Here is a 27,095-nt window from a genome sequence, read left to right on the forward strand (position 1 = left end):
TTAAGTTTGGCTGGCTGTAGAAGGGTTAAGGCAGCAAAACAGAGGTTCTCTTCTTATCTCACTCTTGATTATTTCTCTCTTTTCTCTCGGATTGGTGTTTTAGGCAAAGTGAGGATTGAAGCTTGAGGATTTAAGGCTTGGGAGTCTAGGATTGTATTGTAACAATTGAGGGGTTCAGTTCAAGGATTGAGGTAAGATTTTCAGTTTAAATTTCAAGGTTTACTCTATTTTTTATGGTTATGTTTAAGCTTGATGTTTAATTGTGTAATTGGATATATGGTGATGTTTTAAGTGGTATTAAGCTTGGGTTTTGATGTTAGGTTAGTGGATATGTTGTATAGATGTTTGGTTGTGATTTTGGGATTTATTTGATGAAGATTTGGCTGAGTTTGAATTGAGAAAAATGTAGGGGAACTGGGTTTGTGGGGTCAAGTTGCGATTAAGTTCATGCAAGTCGCGACTTGAACGTGTTCCAGAGCCTCCCTGGTTTCTGTCTAGCAGGCACGTCGCGACCCACAGGGTCAAGTTGCAGCCCACCCTTGGCACCCCAGACAGGGCACTCTTTGTCTTGGGGGCGCGCCGTGGCCCCTAGGGGGAAGGTCGCGGCCCACTCATCTTTTTGTGCCAGGATGAGCTTTTAGCGCGGGTTTTCATTTTTCTAAGCTCGGGATCGAATCTACTAACCATTTTAGTAGGATTCGAGGTCCCGGGAGCAAAGTTTTAGTCCATGAACCTTTTAGTACTTATTTTATTGATGGAATTCCATACTTGGTTATGATTAGGTGACTGCTAAGGGGCCTAAGGACATATCGTTCTCAAGGGTTGTTCTTTTATTATTTCATGCTCGAACCAGAGGTAAGAAAATTGCACCCAGTATATGACATGCATGGTTATTGATGAGGCATGTTGAGTGCTCTATTTATGGACACTGATTGCATTGTAAATGCCTGACAGCTTTTCTTACTTGTGAATGGCACTGACTTATTAGTCAGAAACGTCATTAATGTTTAGTATTGGTTGTGAAGTTCTAACTTATCAGTCATGATCGGTAGTAGTACTGAGCACTAGTCGTATGGCATTGGCTTATGAATCAAGAGCGGTATTAGCGTGTTTAACGCAGGCCGAAATGATTAGATCTAATCAGCATAAGCATTAAATGCTTTACTAACCTAGTGGTCAAAGATAACTAAAGCGCTTGTCTAGTCTAAAGGCTAGTTACTTAGAGCCAAGGCTAAAAGGCTTAGGTGACTGAAACGTCACATGGCTTGGGGCGCGATACCCCAGAGAGACTTATTAGTCATCTATTCAGGGAGACTTATTAGTCATCTATCTAGAGAGACTTATTAGTCATTTATTCAGAGAGACTTATTAGTCATCTATTCAAAGAGACTTATTAGTCATCTACTCCGGAGAGACTTATTAGTCATCTACCCAGAAAGACTTATTATTCATCATCTGATTAGGGCTGCAAGCCCCACAATCATTTATTTATATTGTATACATGCAGTAATAAGTTTTCTTGCTAAGCCTTGGCTCACGGGTGTTATGTGGTGCAGGTAAATGGAATGAAAAGCTCACCTAGCCTTGAGTGGAGAGCTTAGGTTGCGATGTGTACATATGCGGCCGCTTGACCACCACAGCCAAGGTGTTTCTCAGGGGAACTAGGGTTTAGTAGGTTGTAACTTTTATACTGTAATGACCATTTTGGATTGTAAATAACTTTGTAAACACTTTTGTGGGCCCATGTACAGTTTAATATTTTAAATAAAATATATCCATTCCTTTTATTTGAAAATTTCACCCTGGCCTATTAATAACATGTAGATGCAAGTTTATAACCTAATGACTCGTTTAGCGAGTTAAGCACTATTTAAAGTACACAATGTGACGGTCTTGGGTTAACCAGGGCATTACACACTCGCTTACATACTTATCTGATGAAGAGCAGCTGAACATCTGCGACAAAGGAAAAATAAAGAGTAAAGTTAGTACATCAACATAATGAGGCCAATAGCTGGGGGCATATCCATTACTAAGGAGCAAAACTGAAGAAACCGAAGGAAATTTTTTCCGGTGGTCGGCTTATGGTTGGGCCGACCACCCTAGATCTTGGTTCCCTGGAAATCGCCCAGGGAATATGATGGTTGGCCTATGGTAAGGTCTGGGCTGACCACCCAGCCCTTGGAACCCTGGAAATCGCCAAGGACATGGGAATGCAGTCTAGAGTTGGATTTTGTAACCCTAGAAATCATCCAGCCCTAGGGGTGGTCAGCCCATGATGGAATCCCTAGGGGTGGTCGGCCCATGATGGAAGCCCTAGGGTGGTCGGCCCATGATGAACTTCACGAGCTTGGAAATCGCCTAGGCTAAGGGAGCCCTAGGGGTGCTCGACCTATGATGGGATATGTAGGCCTGGAATTCGCACAACGCAAGGGAAACCCTAGGGGTGGTTGGCACATGATGGAATTTACAAACCTGGAAATTGCCTATGCCTAGATGTGAAGCCCTGAAAATTGCCCAACCCTAATTTTTATAAGCCTGGAAATCGCCCAGGCCAGGGAAACTTAAGGGTGGTCGGCCTAAGGTTTTACAAGGCCTGAAAATCACCCAGGCTGGTGAATCTCAAAAGTGGTCAGCCTAGGTTAGGGTTTTACAAGCCTGGAAATCGCCCAGTCTAGTGAATCTGAAGGTGGTTGGCCTACTGACCTCTAAACCCTAGAGCATCACGCAGAAAGAGGCAAGGATCTAGCCAATTTTTTTTATTAAAAATAAGTTTTTTCTTCAGAGAAGTCAGTTGTTGTGAATTAAAGCAAAGCAAAGCAAGAGATTCAGATAGATTTATCAAAGACTCAAAGTATTTCTACTAAATCTAAGCACATATAAATGAAATGATGTGAAGATGAGGAGAAAATACTTACCAAAGTGAAGATATACAGAGTTGATGAAGAGTTGGATAATCACGCTCAAAATACCCTACAGTCTAAGCACATAGGTCTGAGAATGTGATGAGTGAGTCTCTATGTAACGACCCAAAATCACTAATGTGGCTTAAGGGCCTTGATTAGTGTGTCGGGAAGGCATAATTGGTCCATGTGTGAATTAATTGATTAAATACATGATTATACGCTAAGTGTGCCTGTTTGATTATATGAATGTGAAATTGTGATTAAATGTTATAATTGTGAGAACCACATTATTATGTGGGTAAATCTGCAGCGTGCGACTTGAGGTGATCTTAGGGAGCTAGATAGCAGGAAATGTCACAACGGGGCTTAGTATTTGACTTTGGGCAAGTCAGGGGTATTTTAGGTATTGGGTAGTTATTTAGACTATCAGGATATGGAAATAAATATATGGAGATATATTTGAGGATAGGAAGCTTAGACGGGAATATTGGGGAAAATTACCATTTTGCCCTCGGGGATGTTTCCGGTACCCCGAGCCTCGGGATGGATTAAATTGACTAGGATTAGACTAAGTTAATGAAAACAGGGGAACAAAACATAAATCGACTTATACTCTCTTCCTACTCATCTCTTCCCTTTTCTCTCCCAAGAAATTACAGAAACCCAAGGGAAAATCAGCTGGAACTTAGTGATTTGGGCTGGAAATTTGTAGGTTAATCTGGTGCTCAGCTAAGTGAACTCAACCAAGTTTAAGGTAAGGATTGAACTATGTTTCTGAGCATTTGAATTTTGAGTTTCGACTGGGTTTTAAGGGAGTTTATGATTTTGATGTCTAAAGGTTGAATTAAGCTGAGAAACTTGGATTGTAGCTCAGGAACTCGCCAAGAAGATGGTTCAGCAAAAGAGGTAAGCTTCAATTCGTTATTAAGAGGTTAAAGTTTGAGTGTTGCATGACTGGTTTTGGTGTTTTGGGTTGCTGGATTTCAGAGGATCAAAATGGAGTTTTAGTGGGTTTCTAAGCTGAATTTCTGTTGGGATATGTTGTTAGAGTCATGATAAAGGTTTTGTGATTGATGGGTTTTGAGTTAGGATGATTTGGAATGGTTTTGGATAAGGTTATGATGCTATAAATAGAGGTTTTTCTGGGCACGAAGGGGAGGGCCGCAGCTCTGTTCTAGAGCGCTGCGGCCCTACGAAGCAAGAGAGCCAAGGAGGCTCGGCCAGGGGAGAGCGCCGCGACGCCCTTGGGAAGGGCCGCGACGCATGTCTGCTTGATGGGAGCCTTAGGTTCTATTTTAGAGGTGGGCCACGGCTAGGCTTCAAGGGCCGCAACCCTTGGGTGCATTCTTGAACATTTGGGAATTTTAAGTGCGGGAATCTAGCCTAGGTACTCGGGATTGATTTCACCACCGTGATTGGTGGAATTAGATGTCCCGAGAGCTAGTATTGTACCCAAAAACCTTTACTTGAATATTAATGGAACCAAATACCTTGGTTGTGACTAGGTGATAAAGCTAGGGCTCGGGAACGGATCGTGCTTGAGGAGCGTTGCTCGTAATCAGTAACCGTAAAGACCAAAGGTAAGAAAACTGCACCCAGTTGTGTATTTGTAATGGGACTAAGGGCTCCCTAATGTGTATGCTTTGTAAGGATGGTATTATGTCATGTAAACAGTAAACCAAAGGCCTAAGAGTGCCAAGGGTTACACTAGCACAGGGCGTGGCTTGGCCACTGGTAGCCAAGGACAGCTTATTATGCACTGAGCTCAGTTTAAGCGGGTCGGAGTCAGTGGGGTAAACGGAGGGTGCAGCCTAAGTTGTCGGCCCTAGTTATTATGTGATTTGATTGTTAGAACGATTAATTGCATTGCTGATTATGAATATGTGTTAAGTGATTAATGTGAAATAACAAGTGTTTGGTCATGCTTGATGAATTAATTATCTGTTGCTATTGGTTGCATTGCCTATTATGTTTTCTTGCTGGGCCTTGGCTCACGGGTGATACGTGGTGTAGGTAAAGGCAAGGGCAAGCTTGATCAGCCCTTATTTGGAGAGCTCTGCGAGCGGAATGTACATGACCAGCTACTCAGTCGCCATAGTTGAGGTTTAGGCAGGGACGCGAGACCCAGAAATGTTCATTTTGCCTTAGTATAGCTGACAGTTGTCTGTATTTTGGAGATTCTGTAATCCAACTTTTAAACTCTGTTTCTTTTGGGATCCTATGTATATAACTGTTTAATTATATAAAATGTAACTTTTGAGACCAAAACCTTTTTAACCCTAGCTCATACATGTTTAGTGACACATTTTTAAATTAACGACTTGATTAGCAAGTCTTGCACTTTTATAAATACACAGTGTAGCGGTCTTGGCTATCCAGGGCGTTACACTCTACTTATAGCCTCTCAGGCTAACCATATTTTTAGGAATTCAAAATCCTTTAAAAATATCTGGTATTGTTAAAAATTCAAATTCCTTGAAAAATATTTTTTTATTTTTAGGAATTAATATCCTTCAAAAATATATTATATTTTTAGGACTTCAAAATTCCTTGAAAAATATATTATATTTTTAGGAATTCAAATTCCTTGAAAAATATTTTGTATTTTTAGGAATTAACATCCTTGAAAAATATATTATATTTTTAGGACTTAAAAACTCCTTGAAAAATATAATTATTTTTAGGAATTACAATTATCCTTGAAAAATACGTACCGAGCAAATTATCGATAGTTGATAAAAGTACTATGTAATGTCCAGAGGGATTTTGCTATTAGAGTACTGCTATGATATGTTTCTTGGGCCAGATCAAGTTTACCGTAATGTTGAACACATTACGATAAACTTGGGGGGCAAATGTTATCTCTCAAAAATCAAGAGATGACGAGGTGAATGAGAAAGCGGCACGTGTCATCACAAGTCAGGGAAAAAGGACAAAGTATTGAAAAAAAAAGATCGATGAGCAAAAAATGATAGGTCCAGGACCTATAGGGAAGTCGACTAGGCCTAAACTCCTTAGGGGTGGTTGGCCTGGCCCTGGCACCTAGGGGTGGTCGGCCTGACCCCAACTCCTAGGGGTGGACGACCTGACATGCTCAAGAGCCACATGGGTAGTCGACCCATAGGGAAGTCGACTAGGCCTAAACTCCTTAGGGGTGGTTGGCCTGGCCCTGGCCCCTAGGGGTGGTCGGCCTGACCCCAACTCCTAGGGGTGGACGACCTGACATGCTCAAGAGCCACATGGGTAGTCGACCCACCCTATTCTTCATAAGGTGGTCGACCTAAACTCGCAAATACACTTCGCTGGATAAATTTCACTCTCATTCAAGCTGAGATCAACAGGCCTAGCACCCAGAAGATCAACAGGCCTAGCACCCAAAGGATCAACAGGTCTAGCACCTAGAGGGTCATCATGCCTAGCACCTAAGTCTCATATACCAACCAAGACTTAGCGTTTTCCTGAAGGTTTCAATCGTACATCGTCAACCACGATCCAGAGAAACAACGAGAAGACCCACGATGTCATAATTATGGGGAGGTGGACACATATATCCATTACCCAATAATCGTGTACCAAACCATGATCCCAGTATTACTGATCATGCAACAACCCCTGGGTACTATAAATAAAGGACTCAGGGCTTCATAAAGAGGATCTTTGGATCTTTTCTTGGAACGATTTTGAGAGAGACATATTATGGGGAGAAACTTTGGGCAAATTAGTGACGAGTGAATACTTTAGTTTATCTGTGTAATTGTCTGTCGAGTGATTCAATAGTAAAGACTAAGTGGATTAGGTTATTACTGTTCATTAGAACAGGGCTTAACCAATATAAAATTTATGTGTGTTTGTTTAAGATATTTGTACTCTGTCGTATATTATATTTATTTCGTTCAAAAGGTATCGTACACTGTACATATGACCATTGGCCAATTTCACAGGTCAACATTTTGTACTTGTGATTCTTTATTATTTGGTTTTATTATCTGGGCGTGGCCCCAAGGAGTAGGTTATCCGAAAGGGTTTCTGAACCTTGTAAAAATTCGTTGTGTTCTTTATTGTTTTTGCACTCTCTTTTTATTGTGTTCAGTTTCTTTCGTGACAAATTCTTATTCTGTCCCGACATATCTGAAATCTTTTTCAACAGTTAATTACCATTCCACACCTTAATTAATTCACTTGGTTTAGTTAATTATGTAATTACTAAAAATGGAATTTCAATTGGTATTAGAGCAAGTCACTAAACTCTTAGTGAGATTTTGTGGTTTTCCATTTGTTTTGTTTCTTGTGAAATGTCTTTCTTTGTAGAAGGTGGATCTATAACTCGTCCTCCATTACTGAATGATACAAACTATCCATACTGGAAAGTAAGGATGAAAGCTTTTATTAAATCCCTTGATGATAGAGCTTGGAGATCAATATTGAGCGATTGGACACCACTTGTCGAGACAGATTCGAAATTCGATAAGTCACAGGTAAAATTTGAACTTGAATGGTCTAATGAAGAAGATAAATTGTCAATTTATAATAATAAAGCTTTACGTGCAATTTTTAATGGTGTTAGTGAGAGTTATATAAATTGATTTCATCTTGTGAGTCTGCCGAAGATGCTTGGGAAATCCTTCAAACTCAATTTGAAGGAACCACTGATGTTAAGTGATCTAGGCTTGTAATGTTGACCACAAGATTTGAAAACTTTTGCATGTTTGAAAAAGAAACCCTCACTGAGTTTTACGAAGAATTGTCTGACATTGCTAATGAATATTTTTCTTTAGGAGAAAAGTTGTCTGACTTTGTTTTGGTTAGGAAAATTGTTAGATTTCTTCTTGACATGTTTCAATCCAAGATCACAGCCATTGAGGAGGTAAAGAACCTTGACACCTTGAAAGTTGAGGAATTGAAGGGATTTCTTTGAGCTTTTGAACTTAATCAAAAGGTCTGCCAACAAGAGAAACCAATTGTTGTGAAGGAGATATCAATTACCTTGAAATCTTCCAAAGAGAAAATGGAAATCTTAGATGAGGAAGATGATGATGAAATGAACTTGTTATCAAAAAAAATTTAAGAAGTTTATGAAAAAGATTGGTAACAAGAAAAACATGTCTAAATCCTCCAAAGGAAATAATTTTTCAAAAACTTTTGAATCTACTAATAAAAAAGGTAGTCAATGCAGGGAGTTTGAAGGTTTTGGACATATTGAATTCAAATGTGCCAATACCATGAAGAAAAATAAGAAGGTCATGGCAGCCACTTGGAGTGACCAGGACTCTAAAAGTAGTGATGAAGAAGAAAATTCTAATCTTGCCTTAACTTCTATTTTTTCTTGCTTACCTCTTTCTGCGTAGGTGAATAAGAACCTTGTTTGTTTAAATAATACTATTTCAACAGATGAGGGTTCCCATGGTGATTCAGATGAATTCGATTATGGTAGAGCTCCGCTCTTGCAATTATTGGGTCATTGCGATTACAGGTTGGGTGTCTAATTGTCCAGGCGGTAATGATAGTATCTTGTACCTGAACCGGTGGCTCACTTTTTCTAAGTAATGGGGAAGAGGACCGAAACTTGCCACTGAAAAAACTCTACTAAGATGCCCAACCTAAAAGCGGAAAGCTAAAGCGTTCCACTTATTGAACAAGGTTCTATGGTCGGTCCGTGACCCCTGGATGCTGAAGGCGTCCTTGGGGTGATCTCGTAGTTCCTACGGGGTGGAGACGATGGGGTCGGTTCGCTTTGTAGGAACTACCCGTAATAACGAACTTGCAAAATGAATCTCTTTATGATAAAGAGATTCGTTGTTCCTGACCCTGCTTCACCTTAATTGTTATTTGAACAAGTAAAAGTTATGTCTTGGTCCGAGTGGGGATAACATTTCTCTTCTACATGTCCATGGAGTTTTGAAAAATCCAACCAAAAAGAAGCGAGCTACGTCTGAGTTAAACTTGGATATGGAAGATTTGGATGATAATTCCTTGAAAGAATCATACAAAAACATGTGTGATCAATGGTTGAAAGTATGTTCAGATAATCGTTTGATGGCAAACAATAACAAAGTCCTCAAGAAGAGAAATGAAGAACTTGACTCTCTTGTTATAAAATATGAAATTGATATTGTTGCTAAAGATTCTGAAATCAAATGTTTGTCTAATGAAGTTAATCAAATTGTGAAAGGTGTCAAAATGCTTAATCATAAATCTATGGTTTTGGATGATGTTCTGCTTGTAGGTCAAAAAGCTTGTGATTTTTCTAGGTTAGGATCAAATGGATCTAAACCTAAAGGAAAAATAGATTTTATTTCTGGAAATATTCTTGTTGTTTCGACAACTAACCCTTCTGCAGGTTCTACTCAGACTCACGTGGCTTCATCTTCTCAATCTGTCACAACACATGATAAACATACCAGAAATATCCAAAATAAAAAAACTGGTCATTTTATTCCAATTTGCCATTTTTTGTGGAGTGAAAGGTCATACTCGACTTAAATGTTTTACCTTGATGAATTTTCTTCAAAAAAAATTATTATCATGGTAATTTGAGACAAATGCCCTTGAAGAAAATTACTCCACCTATGAAAGTTTGGGTGAAGAAAAATAAATTCAAATATTTTGCTGCCTTTAATTGTCTTAGAACATGTGCTTCTAACTCTTGGTTTTTTGATAGTATTTGTTCTAGGCATATGACAGGTAACAAAAGCATTCTCACTGACTTCAAGACTTTGAAAAATTAGGAAGTCACATTTGGAGATGGTAAGTCATGTAAGGTACTTGGTAGTGGCACTCTAAATTCTGAAAGACTACCAAAGTTGCAAAATGTTCTTTTGGTTGATGGACTTAAGACTAATCTAATTAGTATAAGTCAAATTTGTGACCAAGACTTGTTTGTAAATTTTTCTCATGATAATTGTTTTGTGCTTATTGTGTTTTGAAGGGTTATAAATCTGTTGATAATTGTTACACATTATCTCTATCACATAGTTGTCACACAAACACAAGCAATGATACTAATTGTGTCATGAAAAATATGGTCATGTGAATTTTGAAAATTTGAGAAAAATTGGAAGTGTGAGTCATATTCATAATTTACTGAATTTAAGTAAATATTCTTTTGGTAAATGTGAACCATGTCAATTGGGAAAACATTTGAAAATTTCCCATGAAAAATATTTTTGTGTTGATGATGTGTTGCGGCACACAAAGGAACTTGTTGAAAATAAAACTTTGGTCTTAGAATATGTTGAGATTGCCAAACAAATTGTAAACATTTTCACAAAATCCCTAGATTCGATCAAGTTTGATTCCCTTGAGAAATCCTTGGGGTTTGTACTAATTTTTTTTTTATTATTGTTTTTTTGCCATATCCTTGACATTGTGTTGCTCAAAAGTTGTCTTGTTCTTATTGAGAAAATTGTAAAAATTAGTTTATAACATTATTTTACTACTTTGTTAGTTTTTCTAGTTAATATACCATGCTTTGTGGTCTCGAAAAATGGATAGGTCTATCCATTTAATATTTTTATGAATCAATATGTGTATGTGGTGTGTGAGTATATAACATTTTTTATCTTGTCTCAGGCTCCATCTTAAGAATAGAGCTACCTGCATTGGTGTGCGAAAGCCATCCATGAGTAAGTTGGAACTATGTAACTAATATTATGTAGAAGACACTCTACCTTGTGAAAAGGGCTATCATCAGTGTAGTGTGAAAGCATCTAAGATGGGTACTTCATGCCACTTGCAAAAAATGTTAAAATTTGCCACCAAAGGACAATGTCCCATGCTTTCACATGCACACACAAATGCTTGAGACTGATTTTAGTAGTAAAACAAATATATTAAAATGCATATACACCATTTGATTTACTTTAAATATTTCATGGGATAGGACTATCTATTTTTCTTGAGACAAATAAAAGCATGATATGTTAAATAGATTTACTAAACATTATAGTAAAATTTCGTTAAAATGTACTGATGTTTGGTTTTTTCTCAATGGACAGGTCTTGAAAGATTTTTTGGGCACAAAATGATAGTTTGGCATTTTTTGTGCTATTATTAAAAAAAAGGCTGATCGTTTGTGGGAATAGTGGAAATATTGACAATTTCTTTTATGCATTGAAGTTCATATTCTTAGACAAGAAAAAAAAAATCATTTTCCAAATTTTTTGTGGTGTTTTGGTTGGTACACATTTTTCTTCCACTTCACTTTCTTCTTCTTATTTCTTTGTTTCATTTTTCATCTAACATATGTGCAGGCAACCATGATGATGAACTATGATGGATGTGTGTTTGTCCCCTGATGGTGTTCCTTTGGCTCTTTTGATAGACAAAAAGGGGGAGAAGAATTATTTAGGGGGAGTATAAAAAGATTTGTGTTCTTGTGCTAATTGATCGAGTTTGGAACATATTTTTTTTTATTCTGCGCCCTATTTTTTTGTTATATCTTGCGCAGGGGGAGTTTTGAGTAAACTCTATGCTTCAACTAATGTGTTATTTGCACATACTTTTGAGTAAAGATAAAATAAGAGATTTTTGTCTAAAAAAATGCCAAAGGGGGAGATTGTAAAACCCTAAATTGGCTATCTTAAATAGACAATATATTTTATAACGCAAAAATATTTTTTAACAAGTTTGAAGCACTTGTCTCGACATGTTTATAATTTTTCGCAACAACTTGTTTTTTCCAAATTTGTTTTCTTAAGTCTCAATTCTCTAGAAATCATCATATATGTTTATGATAATTTTTTGACTTGAAATTTCATCCATATATGTTGATATTCATTGAGAAAATATTATTTTATTTATAAGAATATTTTTCTTTAAATAAAATATACTTTTCTTTTTTTAGACTTTAAGACTTTCTGTCAACTAATTAAAGAATATTTTGTGATATTTTTATTGACACATTTCGTGGTAATGGCCGGCTGTGAAAAGAAAGATTAAAAAAATGTAGTGTCCTTTTTTGAAAAAGGAAACTTTGTGTAATAAAGAAATTTTATATAGAGATATCTTTTTATTTAAAAGATGATTTTAAATTCTTTTCTATTGTGATTTTCATAATTAATATCTTGGAATATTTGGTAAGGTTTAAAAATAATTCCTTATTTAGTTTGATATTCTCACAATATGTTTATAAAAAGAATTTGTATCTTGGTTTTATAAAGAAAATATTCTGTGCATATTCGAATTCATTTCTGGAATATTTTTCTATTGATTTTCGTGCTGCTCAAGATAATAAAGTCCGGGAAATACAATCTTTGAAAGAATTAATTGTTATTTCTATCTTGAGAAATTTGATCTGACGCGGGTATTAGCTGTCCCCACAAAATCCGTGTTTCTCGGATCAGAATCATCTAAAAATAGAAAATCTTCATTAATAAGGAATATCTTCAAATATCCTTGCTTTTATTAGGAGATTCTGTGAAACCTGGGACTTTTTTCAGGTTGAAAAAGTCAAAAAGAGGAGGAAAAAAACTAATTAATTAATTTAAATTATATATTTAGAATTTTTTCCCCTTTTCTTCTCCCTCCCGACCCTTTCTTCTTTCTCCTTCTTCTTCTTCTTTTTTTTCTTTTCTTCCTTGCTTTCCTCTTGGCAAGCCACGGCAAAGGCACCAGACCAAACCACCGTCGCCCACCATTTCCGACACGCGCCGGTGCTGCAGCTTCCCTGACCGGTGACGACAGCAACCCCAAAGTTTGGTGACCATTGGAGCAAGGACGCGCTTGTACGACCACTCCGAAGTTTTGCCGTCGAAACTTTGAGGTGACTTTCCGGCGAACTCCGACCACCGTTCGACGAGTGAGTGCCACCGTTGGAATCAGCGTCACAAGAGGATTGTCGCCCACTAAGTCATTCCAGTCAACTCGCCATTTTTCTCCAACGAGATTTTGGGTATCTTCGCCCTGTTGGAAGCATTTTCCGGCGACACCAGAGGTCATTTGGGCGAAGGAGTTGTACTTTCGTGATGTACTCATCAAGAGGATCGCTTTGATATATGCCATGCATATATTCGTCGACATTTCCGGTACACTGCTCACTGCCGCCACCAACCGCTTTTGTGCACCGCTTGGGTGAGGTTCCGGAACTTGAACTTTTAAATATGGTCATATTATATGTCATTGGACACGATTTTGAATAAGGAATGCAATGATGATAATCGTTTGCTCATTTGGTGCACGTAGGAAAAACGTGATATTAAACCCGGACTAAATCACCCTAGGATCATCGTTAAGCTTAAGAGCGTCGCTTTGGGCTTGGATTGAAAATTCTGAGGTAGGGACTCAACTTGACTATTGGACTTATTTTACTCGTATTGAATTGCATTAAACATATTCCAATTTTGATATTTATAAAATGTTTGAAAAATTGAAAACTTAACCTGCATGTTTTTTGATCTGTTCTGAGGGCATTGAGTGCCAAATATATTTTTGTTCACTTATTTATGCAGGTTATGGTTTTTTGGATTTTATTCAAATGCAGCTGTTATGCTGCCCAATTTTCTAAAATATAAAAGGAATATGTTTCTTTCTTTTCATGTTTACCTGCATTTGGTTATACCGATGGGAGCCATAGTGATCATAATTTGTGCATGTTGTTGTTTCACGACTTAGTCTATGTGTCATCATAGGTAGATCAGGTGTCCACTCACATGTAGGTGTAAAGACCTAGCATATGTATACAGGAAGTGTTCTAAGCCTCCCCTTGTGGTTGTTATCAGGTCCGGCTACCCGGTTTAGGATGTCGGTTTTTCTATGGTGGATAACGGGAACTAGAGATCTAGTGGACAGTGTGATGTGCACTTGTAGCTATGCTCTTATGATTATTTGTGGTTTCTCTCTATTTGGGTTTATACATGATGATATATGTTTTTGTTTTCAAAGCTAACCATGCAGAGGTTTTATTTAACTTTTGGGTCATATGGTATTAGTGGCTTTCCTACTGGGCTTTATAAGCTCACCCCCTATATGTCTCCCATTCTAGGAGCTTAGTGACGCGAATGTAGATAAGGTGAATTATTGATGAAGCCAATGTGTTTGGTGCCATAGTCCTATCTTTTGAACATTATATATGTATTTAATTTGGAACCTAATGGTCTGTATATCTAAATTAGTTATGTAATAGTTAGGAATGAGGAATGGTGGATGCTAAGTATTATTTTGGGTGTTTATGACTTATTAAATTTAACTGTTTGGTGATTACATAATTGTGGGAATATTATTGTTCTATGTATAATGATAAATGATCATGCTTTTATCACTAATATCTTTATACATAATTATAGAAGTTATTCCATTATTTTAACTTATAATTATAGTACTATTTGATATAAATTAAATGATCATTTATAAAGATTATTTTCCAACAAGGGTCAAAGTTTGACCTTTGACCACCCAAATTATGGATATTACAAATCTGCCACGGCCTAGGGCTCGGGTCGTGATAGAAAAATGGTATCAGAGCACCAGGTTTAAATACCTCGGAGTGTGTCACCAAATAGATTAAATTTATTTTAAAATAAAGTATTTTGATCTATAAAGGTGTATGTATATAGATAACATCCATTCCTCACTAACTAGTTAGCTTTGATTTACTGACCTAAGAAAATGCCTTCGAAGGGAAGGACAACAAGGAGAAGGCTTGCTACTGATGTCCCTGAGGCTGAGGTTCCCTCTCCGCCAATTTCATTCCCTATGAATGGCATTCTTGAGGCTTTAAGAGGCATTCATGCCCAACAGATGGATCCAGTTGCTTGACAGAGCAATCACTTCCAGATCTTCCATCGGATTCAAATGCCTAAGTCTAAAGGTGGAAAAGATTCCATGGTTGCTGAAAGATGGTCGAGGCCGATAAAGAAGAGTTAAAACATTAGGGGAACACCTAAAGAGTATCATGTTAATTTTAATGTGCCCAAGTGGAGATTTCATTGTATATCAAGCCAACATGAATGCAGTAAGGCAGAATCCTATCCTTAAGGCATGTTTAGGTGGGAAAAGAAACTCAGAGTGTTATGGGAGTCTATTTGCAATTGATGATGAGTCTAGGCCTCTAGACAAGTTTCCTTGGATATTGGTGGTTAGTGGCTTTCCAGATGTGTTTCCTGAGGATTTTCCAGGACTACCACTTGATAAAGAGATCGAGTTTTGCATTGATTTGATTCTAGGGACTCTACTAGTTTCTATTGCACCTTATCGCATGGCACCTGTAGAGTTGGCTGAATTGAAAAAGAAACTGGGTGAGCTAATGGATGAAGGTACATCAGGAACAGTACTTCCCCATGGGGAGCTCCAGTTTTGTTTGCCAAGAAAGCTGATGGATCCTTGCGACTGTGCGTCAATTATCGGAAATTGAATCAGATGACAATTAAGAAGAAGTATCCTTTGCCAAGGATAGATGAGTTGTTTGATCTGCTCAGAGATTCAAAGTGTTTTTCCAAGATTGATTTGAGGTCAGACTATCATCAATTGAGGATTAACGAAAATGATATTCCTAAAATGGCTTTCAGAACACGTTATGGACACTTGAGTTTTTGGTGATGCCATTTGGATTGACAAATGCACCTGCAACATTGATGGACCTTATGAATAGAATCTTTAGACCCTATTTGGATAAGTTTGTGGTTGTTTTTATTGATGACATTTTGGTGTATTCCAAGACACCTGAGGACCATGCAGAACATTTAACAATTGTGTTGCAAACTTTGAGGGACCATCAATTATATGCTAAGAAAGAAAAATGTGACTTCTGGATGACCGATGTCAAATTCTTAGGGAATGTAATATCTCAAGAAGGCATTACTGTGGATTCATGTAAAGATAGATTCTATCTTGCAGTGGGAATATACCAAAGAACGTTACTGAGATTCGAAGTTTTCTTGGGTTAGCAGGTTACTATCGTCATTTTGTGGAGAATTTTTCTCAAATTGTTATGCCTTTGACAATGCTAACAAGAAAGGATTTAAAGTTCGTGTGGGATGATAGTTGATAAACGAGTTTTAGACTTGTTTATCTATGTGTTTTTCAGGTAAAGTATTAGGTGTTTGTTTTTCTTTGTTCTGTTTTACGCTGGTTTTTGTATGTTTTCAGGTGTTGAAGGGCTTAGGTGACTTAGGTGTGGAAACATGGTGGAAAAATCGATAAAATGACAAAAATTGGTGGAACATGGTGTTTCGGAGCACTTCCTGCAATTGCAGGAAGGGTGTCTTGCGACCGCAAGACCAAAAGAGTTTTGGCATTTCCAAGGCATTCCTGCGACCGCAGGAATGACATCCTACGACCGCAGGATACGTCTACAAATGAGAAAAATGCAGATTTTTAATTGATGGTGTTTTGGTCCTTTCATGTTTAAAAAAATGCTAATTAGGTTTAAATTACGATAAAGGAGAGAAAAGGAGGCACTTTTTGGAGACCTAGACTGGGAGAAGAGGCTTAGGAGTGCTTTGGGATGAAGATTGGATCTATCATTTAGAGTTTTTTTCTTCTCTTTTTATTTTTAGTTTATGTTAATTTCATGTTTATGGATTTCTTAGTGATGAACATGAACTAAATTCTATTTAGGGTTTTTAATTGAATCTCTTGAATCTTTATTATGAATTAATGCAAGTTTATAATTTCTTCTTCATCTAAGATCTATTCAATTTGTATTTATTATGTATGTGATTGATTGCACACCTTTTACATGCTATTTATGAATTCAAATCAAAATCTGAGAAGTGAGATTTGGATATGCTAAAATTTAATGGACATAGATTTCAATTTAGAACGAGAGTATCAAATTGGTCTATGTGATTTAGGGCTGAGTTCATTGCTTCCTATTGTTTAGATTTCTCATAGAAATATAGAGAATTTTCATTAGGTCGAGTTTTATATTTCTTAACCTTAATATTTAACACTTTTGCATGTCTTTCATCTTAATGAGAAGAATTATCTTTGTGATTGCATTAATGAATAATAAAGTGGATAGTAGAGGAGATTAGAATCTCTAATTTCTTATATTATTTTGAATCAAGTTTGCTACAAGATTATTGTTCTTTGTTGTTTTTCATTTAATTCTGTTATTTATTATTTTAGATTTAAAAATTCCAATTTTTGATTACCAAATAGAAAATAAAATAGACTATTGGTACTTGATAATCAGTCTCCGTGGGAACGATATTGGTCTTACCAAAATAAACTACAAAAGCGATTACGTATACTTGTGTAGCTTTAATTTTTGCAACAATAGTTGCAAAGAAGCTTTCAGAGAACTTAAGCCAAGATTGACTACGACGACTATTCTCGCTGTGCCTAATAGTGATGAATCGTATGTGGTAGTCATTGATGCCTCTAGTACTGGTTTAGGTGGAGTTCTCATGCCAAATGGCAAGGTTGTTGCCTATGCTTCACGCCAATTGAAGCCACATGAGAAGAACTACCCTACACAAGACTTGGAACTTGCAGCAGTGATTTTTGCCTTGAAAATTTGGAGATGTTACTTATATGGGGCAAAGTTTGAATTATATTATGATCATAAAAGTTTAAAGTATCTCTTTACTCAAAGAGACTTGAATTTGAGGCAAAGAAGATGGGTCGAGTAAATGGAAAATTATGAGTTCACTTTGTAATATCATCATGGAAAAGCAAATGTGGTCGTTGATGCATTAAGTAGAAAACCTCATGGTACTTTGGCTTGTTTGGATCTTGAGGATTAGAAAAGAACAATCACGGTGGGTGATTATAATATGGAGCACTATGAAGGAAAAGAGATTGCTCGTGTTTCTAATGTGGCTGCTACATAGTGCTACTTCAGCAAGTTAAGCAATGTCAGTGGCAAGATGAGAAATTGAGACTTATCTGGAATCGAATCCAAAATGGTGAGCAGTTAGATGGATAGACAGTAAATGCTGAAGGATTCTTATACCATAAGGAAAGATTAGTCGTTGCAAATATCCCTGATCTTAGAGAGTCTGTTATGATCGAGGCCCATAGGTTTAAATTTGTTGTACATCCTGGAAGCACAAAAATGTACCAAGACTTGAAAAGAAAATACTGGTGGGAAGGTATGAAGAGAGATGTGGCTAACTTTGTAGCTAAGTGTATGGTTTGCCAGTAGGTTAAAGCTGAGCACCAGAGACCTTTAGGGTTGCTTCAACCTTTACCTATACTAGAATGGAAGTGGGATAAGATCACGATGGACTTTGTGACAAGATTACCATTAACACCATTAAAGCATGACACTGTCCATGTGATTTTCGATTGTTTGACAAAATCTGATCATTTCATTCCAGTTAGGAAGGATTGTAAGGTTTCTAAACTAGCTCGACTTTATGTGGGTAATATACTTCGACTGCATGGGTTGCCTCCCAGCATTGTTTCTGAGAGAGATCCTCGATTTACATCAAGGTTTTGGCGAGCATTGCAAGAAGCTTTAGGAACTGAACTTAACTTGAGCACCGCTCACCACCCTCGGACATATGAACAGTCTGAGAGGACTATCCCAACTTTGGAGGACATACTTCGTTCTTGTATTTTGGATTTTGGGGGTAGCTGGGGAGAACACTTGTCATTGGTGGAATTCACTTATAATAATAGCTACCAGGCCAGTATCGGCATGGCTCCTTATGAGGCCTTATATGGGAGACCATGCAGATCACCTTTGTGTTGGGCAGAACCAGATTAGCATGTCACAATTGGATCTCAAATTGCTAGTACTACTGGGAAGATCAAAGTATTTTTTTTCCAAGAGAGACTTAAGGTTGTTCAAAGTCGTTAGAAGAGTTATGCCGATCTCCTCCGATGAGAAGTTGAGTTTGAGGTTGGTGACTATGTCTTCTTGAAAGTTACTCCCATGCTTGGTGTAACGAGATTTGGAGTGAAGGGTAAGCTAGCCCCGAGGTATATTGGACCTTTTGAGGTTATTGAGAGGGTTGGGGAGGTCGCTTATCGATTGAACTTACCAGTGCGATTGGGGCATGTTCACAATGTGTTCCATGTGTCGATGCTGAGGAAGTATATTCCAGACCCATCGCACATCATTGAGTATGAGGCTATCCCTCTTCAAGAGGACATGACATGTGAAGAACAACCTATCAGAAGTCTAGCGAGATTAAAGGTGCTAAGGAATAGAGAGATTCCCATAGTCAAGGTCTTATGGCGGAACCATAGAGAAGACGGGGATACTTGGGAGTTAGAGTTGGAGTTGTATGAGAAGTATCCTCGTTTGTTTAATTTTCAGCTTGAGGTTGTACTTTGAAAATTTTGGGACGAAATTTCTTTAAGGAGTAAGAATGTGAAACCTGAGACTTTTTCAGGTTGAAAAAGTCAAAAAGAGGAGGAAAAAAAATTAATTAATTAATTTAAATTATATATTTAGATTTTTTCCCCTTTTCTTCTCCCTCCCGAACCTTTCTTCTTTCTCCTTCTTCTTCTTCTTCTTTTTCTTTTCTTCCTTGCTTTCCTCTTGGCAAGCCACGGCAAGGGCACCAGATCCAACCACCACCGCCCACCATTTCCGACACGTGCCAGTGCTGCAGCTTCCCCGACCAGCGACGACAGCAACCCCAAAGTTTGGTGACCATCGGAGCAAGGACGCGCCTATACGGCCACTCCGAAGTTTTGCCGTCGAAACTTTGAGGTGACTTTCCGGCGAACTCCGACCACCGTTCGGTGAGTGGGTGGCACCGTTGGAATCAGCGTCGTGAGAGGATCGTCCCCCACTAAGTCATTCTAGTCAACTCGCCATTTTTCTCCGACGAGATTTTAGGTATCTTCGCCCATTTGGAAGCATTTTCCGGCGACACCGGAGGTCATCTGGGCAAAGGAGTTGTACTTTCGTGATGTACTCATCAAGAGGATCGCTTTGATATATGCCATGCATATATTCGTCGACGTTTTCGGTAAATGTTGATCCCAAAAGAGGGTGTTTTAATATTTAAACTCGCAAGTGCACGAATCGTTTCGGAATATAATGTTCATGTAAGTACGAGGTCGAACCCATGGGAGTTGACTAACATCAAAAGAAACTATTTCAAACAAAGCAATAATATTCTAACCTAGTTCCAAATATTTGATGAGATTTTGTTTTAGAAAAATAAAGGACAAGTAATAAAAAGATTTAAGATTAAATAGAAAAATGGTTTTCAAATGATATATGTAAAATAAGATTATTAAGATGTTAGAATCCACAAAATGCAAGTTCAATAGTATTTATAAGTATATTGATTCCCAAGTTTTGATATAGTTGAAATAAATCACACTATATATTTTTTTTCAAAATATATTTTCTATTCAAGCACAAGTTATTCTTTAAAAAATGTAGGATTTTTCTTCACTTATATAAGATATAATTTCTAAGCATTAGTTGTGTTACAACCTAATGAAACTACAAAAAATCAAAGAGATTATGTTTAGGCAAAATATGATACTTATGCTCTAAGAATTAGATGTGAACAATTTAATGATAAACATTTAATCAAAGAATATCATATTTTTGCATAATGAAGAACTAAGTGTAATATGCTTTAACACTCAATAATAGATGAAAAATGCATATCTTTGATAGAAAAATCCATAAACAATGTTGTACAAATGGGAAATCAACATACAACAAAAAATACTATCTAGTTACATTTTGCTTCATCATCATCTTAATAACCTTTGAAAAAGATTAGATGCTCATAACTAGATAAAAATAAAAATTACAAAATAACATACTTGACATGCTCTTCAAAAGATAAAAATTGTAGAGAAAAAATAGTGAAAAGAAGAGAGAAAAATATGTGTAGAAGATGTTGAAAAGATGAAGAAGAAGAGCTCCTCAAATGGTCTTACAAGACTCTATTTATAGGCAAAATATGGAGATTAAATTAATCAAATTAAAATAAATAAATTGATTAATTTAATTGTGTTGGGAAGTGGTAGGATAAATAGAGTAAGTGTAAGAGTATTGGAAAGATGAAATGTTTGGTTGGGTAAAAGATTAGTGAAAAGCTAGGGCAAAAAATAAATTAGGAATGTTTATTTAGGTAAGAAAAATAAGGAAAAGGGTAAATTGATATTTGAGTGAAAAATATTGGGAAGGAAAAAACATGATTTTTGGCATTTTTTTGTGGCTGTGTTGGCATTTGGGGACAGCTGAGATGGTGTTGGGCCTCGGTGGAATTGGGCCTTGGCTTCATGCGGCTGATGGAGAGGCCCGAGTGGCTGGCGTGCAAGGAGGAAATGGCAGCAGCTTGGAGTTGATTGCCTCACGTGAGGCAGGCGTGCCAGGTTTGCTGAAGGTGATTTGTTGATGCACATATGTGATGCAATTAGGAAGCATATGGACGTTGATGGTTGGTGGACTTGCTGAAGAGGAGAGTTGGTGCAAGGGAGGGCAGCAATTGGGCCTTGGTGAGGCATTGGGCTTGGGCCCAAATGAAGTTTTTTTTTTTATAAATGTCAACTCTTTGTCTTGCTTTCTTGAAAATGTCATATTGTCCTTCATTTTTCTTTCTTTTTAAGAGCATACATTCCCTACAAAATAAATATAAAATAAATCATAATACAATATTTTCAACTCTAAAATAAATCAATTTAATTCTTTGAAAATATTAATTATAACTTAATTTAATTTAACATTTAGTTTCAATAAAACACACATTTTTTACCCCAAATTAAACTACAATAATTCAAATAATTAAACTACAATATATTACAACAACATAACTATAAAAACACACAAAAATATATAAAATTAAAATAAGACTAATAAATTCAAAATTACTTAAAAACTCAATAAATCAATTAAGAACTCAAGAATTAAGCAACAATTAGCACATAAAAAGTGGTAAAATAACTCTATTTTGTAGAGTTATCAGTACACCGCTCACTGCCGCCACCAACCGCTTTTGTGCACCGCTTGGGTGAGGTTCCGGAACTTGAAATTTTAAATATGGTCATATTATATGTCATTGGACACGATTTTGAATAAGGAATGCAATGATGATAATCGTTTGCTCATTTGGTGCACGTAGGAAAAACGTGATATTAAAATCAGACTAAATCACCATAGGATCATCGTTAAGCTTAAGAGCGTCGCTTCGGGCTTGGATTGAAAATTCTAAGGAGGTAGGGACTCAACTTGACTATTGGACTTATTTTACTCGTATTGAATTGCATTAAACATATTCCAATTTTGATATTTATAAAATGTTTGAAAAATTGAAAACTTAACCTGCATGTTTTTTGATCTGTTCTGAGGGCATTGAGTGCCAAATATATTTTTGTTCACTTATTTATGCAGGTTATGGTTTTTTGGATTTTATTCAAATGCAGCTGTTATGCTGCCCAATTTTCTAAAATATAAAAGGAATATGTTTCTTTCTTTTCATGTTTACCTGCATTTGGTTATACCGATGGGAGCCATAGTGATCATAATTTGTGCATGTTGTTGTTTCACGACTTAGTCTATGTGTCATCATAGGTAGATCAGGTGTTCACTCACCTGTAGGTGTAAAGACCTAGCATATGTATACAGGAAGTGTTCTAAGCCTCCCCTTGTGGTTGTTATCAGGTCCGGCTACCCGGTTTAGGATGTCGGTTTTTCTATGGTGGATAACGGGAACTAGAGATCTAGTGGACAGTGTGATGTGCACTTGTAGCTATGCTCTTATGATTATTTGTGGTTTCTCTCTATTTGGGTTTATACATGATGATATATGTTTTTGTTTTCAAAGCTAACCATGCATGAGTTTTATTTAACTTTTGGGTCCTATGATATTAGTTGCTTTCCTACTGGGCTTTATAAGCTCAAACCCTATATCTCTCCCATTCCAGGAGCTTAGTGACACGAATGTGGATAAGGTGAATTATTGATGAAGCCAATGTATTTAGTGCCATAGTCCTAGCTTTTGAACATTATATATGTATTTAATTTGGAACCTAATGGTCTGTATATCTAAATTAGCTATGTAGTAGTTAGGAATGAGGAATTGTGGATGCTAAGTATTATTTTGGGTGTTTATAACTTATTAAATTTAATTGTTTGGCGATTACATAATTGTGGGAATATTATTGTTCTATGTATAATGATAAATAATCATGCTTTTATCACTAATATTTTTATACATAATTATAGGAGTTATTCCATTATTTTAACTTATAATTATAATACTATTTAATATAAATTAAATGATCATTTATAAAGACTATTTTCCAACAAGGGTCAAAGATTGACCTTTGACCACCCAAGTTATGGATATTACAAATCTGCCACGGCCTAGGGATCGGGTCGTGATAGATTCTTTCTAAGCCTTTCTGAGCGCGAAATGGTCTCTATAAATAGGCTTCTAGGGCCTTGAGAGAAAGTGAACTCTTTGGGGCATAGTTTGTCAGTGAATTGTAATATTTGTGAGAGTTCATAGTTTGTATTAAAGATCATTGTATTCATGTGATCTTGTAGTAAAATGAGTGTTTAGTTTTGTGGTGAGTTTGAAGCACATTCATGAGTGAATACATGTTGTAATTTGAACACAATTCTTATAGTTTTCGGGAGAAGATTTTTACAAGCCTTGCGTCGGGAGGATGCAAGCACTCGCTGGCCATTGAAGGGAGTTCAAGTGGTTGGACGTTTCAATCAGAATCAGATTAATGAAGAGAAGTACAACAAAGTTGCGGCAAATCTCAAGAGAGAGTCTTGTTTTGTTTAAGTCAATATTTTGTACTTGTGATTCTTTATTAATTTGTTTTATTTTCTGGGCGTGGCCCTAATAAGTAGGTTATCCGAAAGGGTTTCTGAACTTTGTAAAAATTCGTTGTGTTCTTCATTGATTTTTCACTTTCTTTTTATTGTGTTAAGTTTCTATTGTGACAAGTTCTTATTCTGTATCAACAGATCTGAAATCTGTTTCAACATTTAATTACCATTTGGCACCTTAATTAATTCACTTGGTTTAATTAATTTGGTAATTACTAAAAACAGAATTTTATATATATATATATATATATATTCATCAAACAGAAACATGGAATCAAGATTTTTTATTTTTTTTTATCTATATCCTCATTTGTTATATTTCTTTGAAGAATAGAAAGTGATGTTAATTATGATAACAAAAAAGAAAAAAGGTGAAATTGACAATCAAAATTGGCCTGGGCACATATAAATTCATGTAGAGTCTGCATTATATATATACTTATTATAAGCAAGGACGGAATGAAAACAAATTTGGAGGGTCAAATATATTAGTTTTTTTTTAAAAGTGAAGTATTTTTTCTATATAATGTATTTTTTCTAAAATTTTGGGGGTCCAAGGCTCTACCTCTTTATGTAGATCTCTACCCTTACAAACTCTTAAATGTAAGGCTTTAGAACACAGCATTGGAATTGGCTAGTTTATTGGCATGGGAATCGGCTAGTTTATTGCATGTATATATATATATATATATATCTATCCTTTAGTGATCATTCGTTAATAAACGAAATTTGTCGAGTTCATTTGTTTTCAAATTCTAATACACAAAAAAAAACTGCTCAACTAAGCTCACATATATTTAGAAAATGATAAGCTATAAATATATATATATATATATATATATATATATTTGTGGGTACGATGGCAGTTACATGTAATTTTGAAATTTGGTGTGATAGCTTAGCAAGTATACATTACCAATTATAAGAGCTAGGTATTTATTAAATAAATGAGTCAAGGTGCACGAGAATGATCAACAAACTATATAAAAACAAATGTGATTAACATCTATGAAAAAGAGGGAGTATAATAAACAAGCTGACTCATTCTTTATGAAGGAAGGAAAATATAATAAAAGAATATGTACATACGGATCTAAACCAGAGCTAGAAATATTGAGGAGAGAGATTTCATCAACGATGGGCCTAAATACCGCGAATACGACTCCCTTACCTTGAGAGAGTGGAAGACACTTATCACACGGGGGAAATTGGGTTCCATTAGGAAAGAATGATTCTTTTGTAGAGAGTGCAATTCCAATAGAAAAACCGTCCCATCTTTTGATTTTACTATCCAAGCACGGATCATACACCTCATTTGTATCCCTCCCTTCTACAACAATCATCATCATCTTTTTCACCGTTGTTCTTATTGTCATGATCGCTTTCTCAGCTTAATTAATGATCACTTGATATTACTCTAATTTAGAAAGAGCATTACTTGATATTATTCTAATTTAGAAAGAGCATTACTGCAAAAATAAAAGGTTTAATTATTTTATTTTCTTTTAACAATCCAAGCATGGTGATTAAAACGAGGCCGGCAACCAAAACAAGATGCTGGGGATTTAATAAGGACATAAAATTAATAATGTGTACAGATACGTACATATATTTGTTCGGCTTTGATTTCTGTTTTTTGTTTTCAAAATTGTGTTCTCGAGTTGAGAACAAAAAACAGTTTTTGTAGTTTTTAAAAAACAAAAAGTGTTTGGTTAATGTTTTCTAAAAACAATTTTTTAGTTTTTTTTTAATTCTTAAATAAAAAATTAACAAATATATTTACAAAGATAAAAATCTTTTAAAAGTTTGTAATAAATAATGAGATAAAATAATTTGAAAGAAAAATGATGAAAAATAAGGAGTGAGAAAGTAAGGAGAGAAAATTTGAAGAAATAAAAATTGAGAAGAGAGAAATTGATCGATGCAAGAAAAAATGAAAAAATGAGAGAGAATGTAATGAGAAAGAAAGTGAAGAGAAGTGAGTAGAGAGAGAAGAAATGGCGAGAGAGAAAAAATGATGAGAGAGAAAATAAAAAAATATTAAGTGATGAGAGAGAAAGTGAGGATATAGTAAATGATGCAAGAGAAAATAAGGAGATAGAAAATGATAAAAAGAAAATAGCAAGAGAGAAAATGTAAGAAGAGAGAAAGTGATGAGAGAGAAAATAAGGAGAGAGAAAGTGATGTGAGAGAAACTAATGATTTTTTTATGATGTGACAATAAATTATGTTAGATAATAATAATTAAAAAAGTTATGTGAGAAAAAAAAATATAAACAAAATTTTTGTTGAGAACAACAGAAAATAACTTTTTGTTCTCAAAATTTTCTATTTTTTGTAACTTTATTTTTAAAAATTGTTTTACAAAAACACCGCCAAACACCCTCTAGGTTTTTTCTCGTCGTTAGACTGAACAAACTGCATGTCTACTCAAAAAAAAAAAAAATTTAAATTAACAACATGCAGGATGGAATGTTACGTACCAAGGTTGAAGATGATGCTGTTTCAAAGTATTTTTTAACAGTTTTTCTTTGCAGACAAAGCATAAAAAACCATCTAAAAAAACAATTTTCTAGGAAGTTCTGATTTGTAGATATCTACCCAATTAAGACATACGACAAATGAATTATAATGAGTATATCAAGATGCTCCTCAATTTTAAAAATTGACATTTGTCCAATAATTTATGTTTTCGTAAAAATACACTCTTATGTATAATTAAGCCAATATATATAAATATATATATATATATAACCGAGTAGTGTTAATATTTAGAATTACAAGTCAATTTAAAAAAAAAAATACATAAGATAAAAGCTACTTTTTAAAAATTTATGGCTGACATGTTATCCTAATAATTGCATTAATGAATTCTGCGGTGTTCACTGTAAAATAGGAACAAAAATCTTCTGTCGCCAAACCCTCAGTCTCCTCTCTGTCACTTTAATCGGTGATTCTACATATTCATTTTTTTTAAAACTCACGCGATGCATGCACTCCGTCCACTTCCGTTGGTTCTGTCCCTAAACTCACCTGCTACGGTCATGTAGTGCAATCCAAATCTCCATTTTCAAACCAGAAGAGTTGATGATACCTGCACTGCATCAATATTCACTTTGATTATGCTAGCCGCAGGGGGGCTCCAGTTGACATTTACAGGCGCAACAGAGTACTTAATAGCTATGAGTACTCTTTGAGACAGTACAAATCTCCCAAGTTCTCAGATTACTTCATTCATGATAAGAAAATGGTCTAATACTTACAAAACATATATATGTCCAACCACTAAGCCAAACGGCAATTACAACAATATAACAGAAATTGGTTATTCTCCATTTGCTCTTGCTCAACGCGTCTCGGCCATCACGAAATCCTTCATCCATCTCGGTTGTGCGCGTGCCCTTTTCTCACGCACTGTGTTGTTCAGTCGGTTCCTTTCGTTTGCCTCAACAGTTTCTCTTGCTGCATTTTCTGGCTGTTCT

The 27,095-nt window shown here is 36.0% G+C and overlaps 1 pseudogene; it reads right to left on the reverse strand.

Annotated features, from left to right (window-relative positions):
• The window catches only part of LOC133822441 (uncharacterized), a 79,039-nt pseudogene extending 54,050 nt beyond the window's left edge, over nt 1–24,989 (reverse strand).
• Nucleotides 24,990–27,095: the final 2,106 nt, after the last annotated feature.

The sequence above is a fragment of the Humulus lupulus genome, chromosome 1 (genome assembly GCF_963169125.1).
Source record: "Humulus lupulus chromosome 1, drHumLupu1.1, whole genome shotgun sequence".
NCBI lineage: Eukaryota > Viridiplantae > Streptophyta > Magnoliopsida > Rosales > Cannabaceae > Humulus > Humulus lupulus.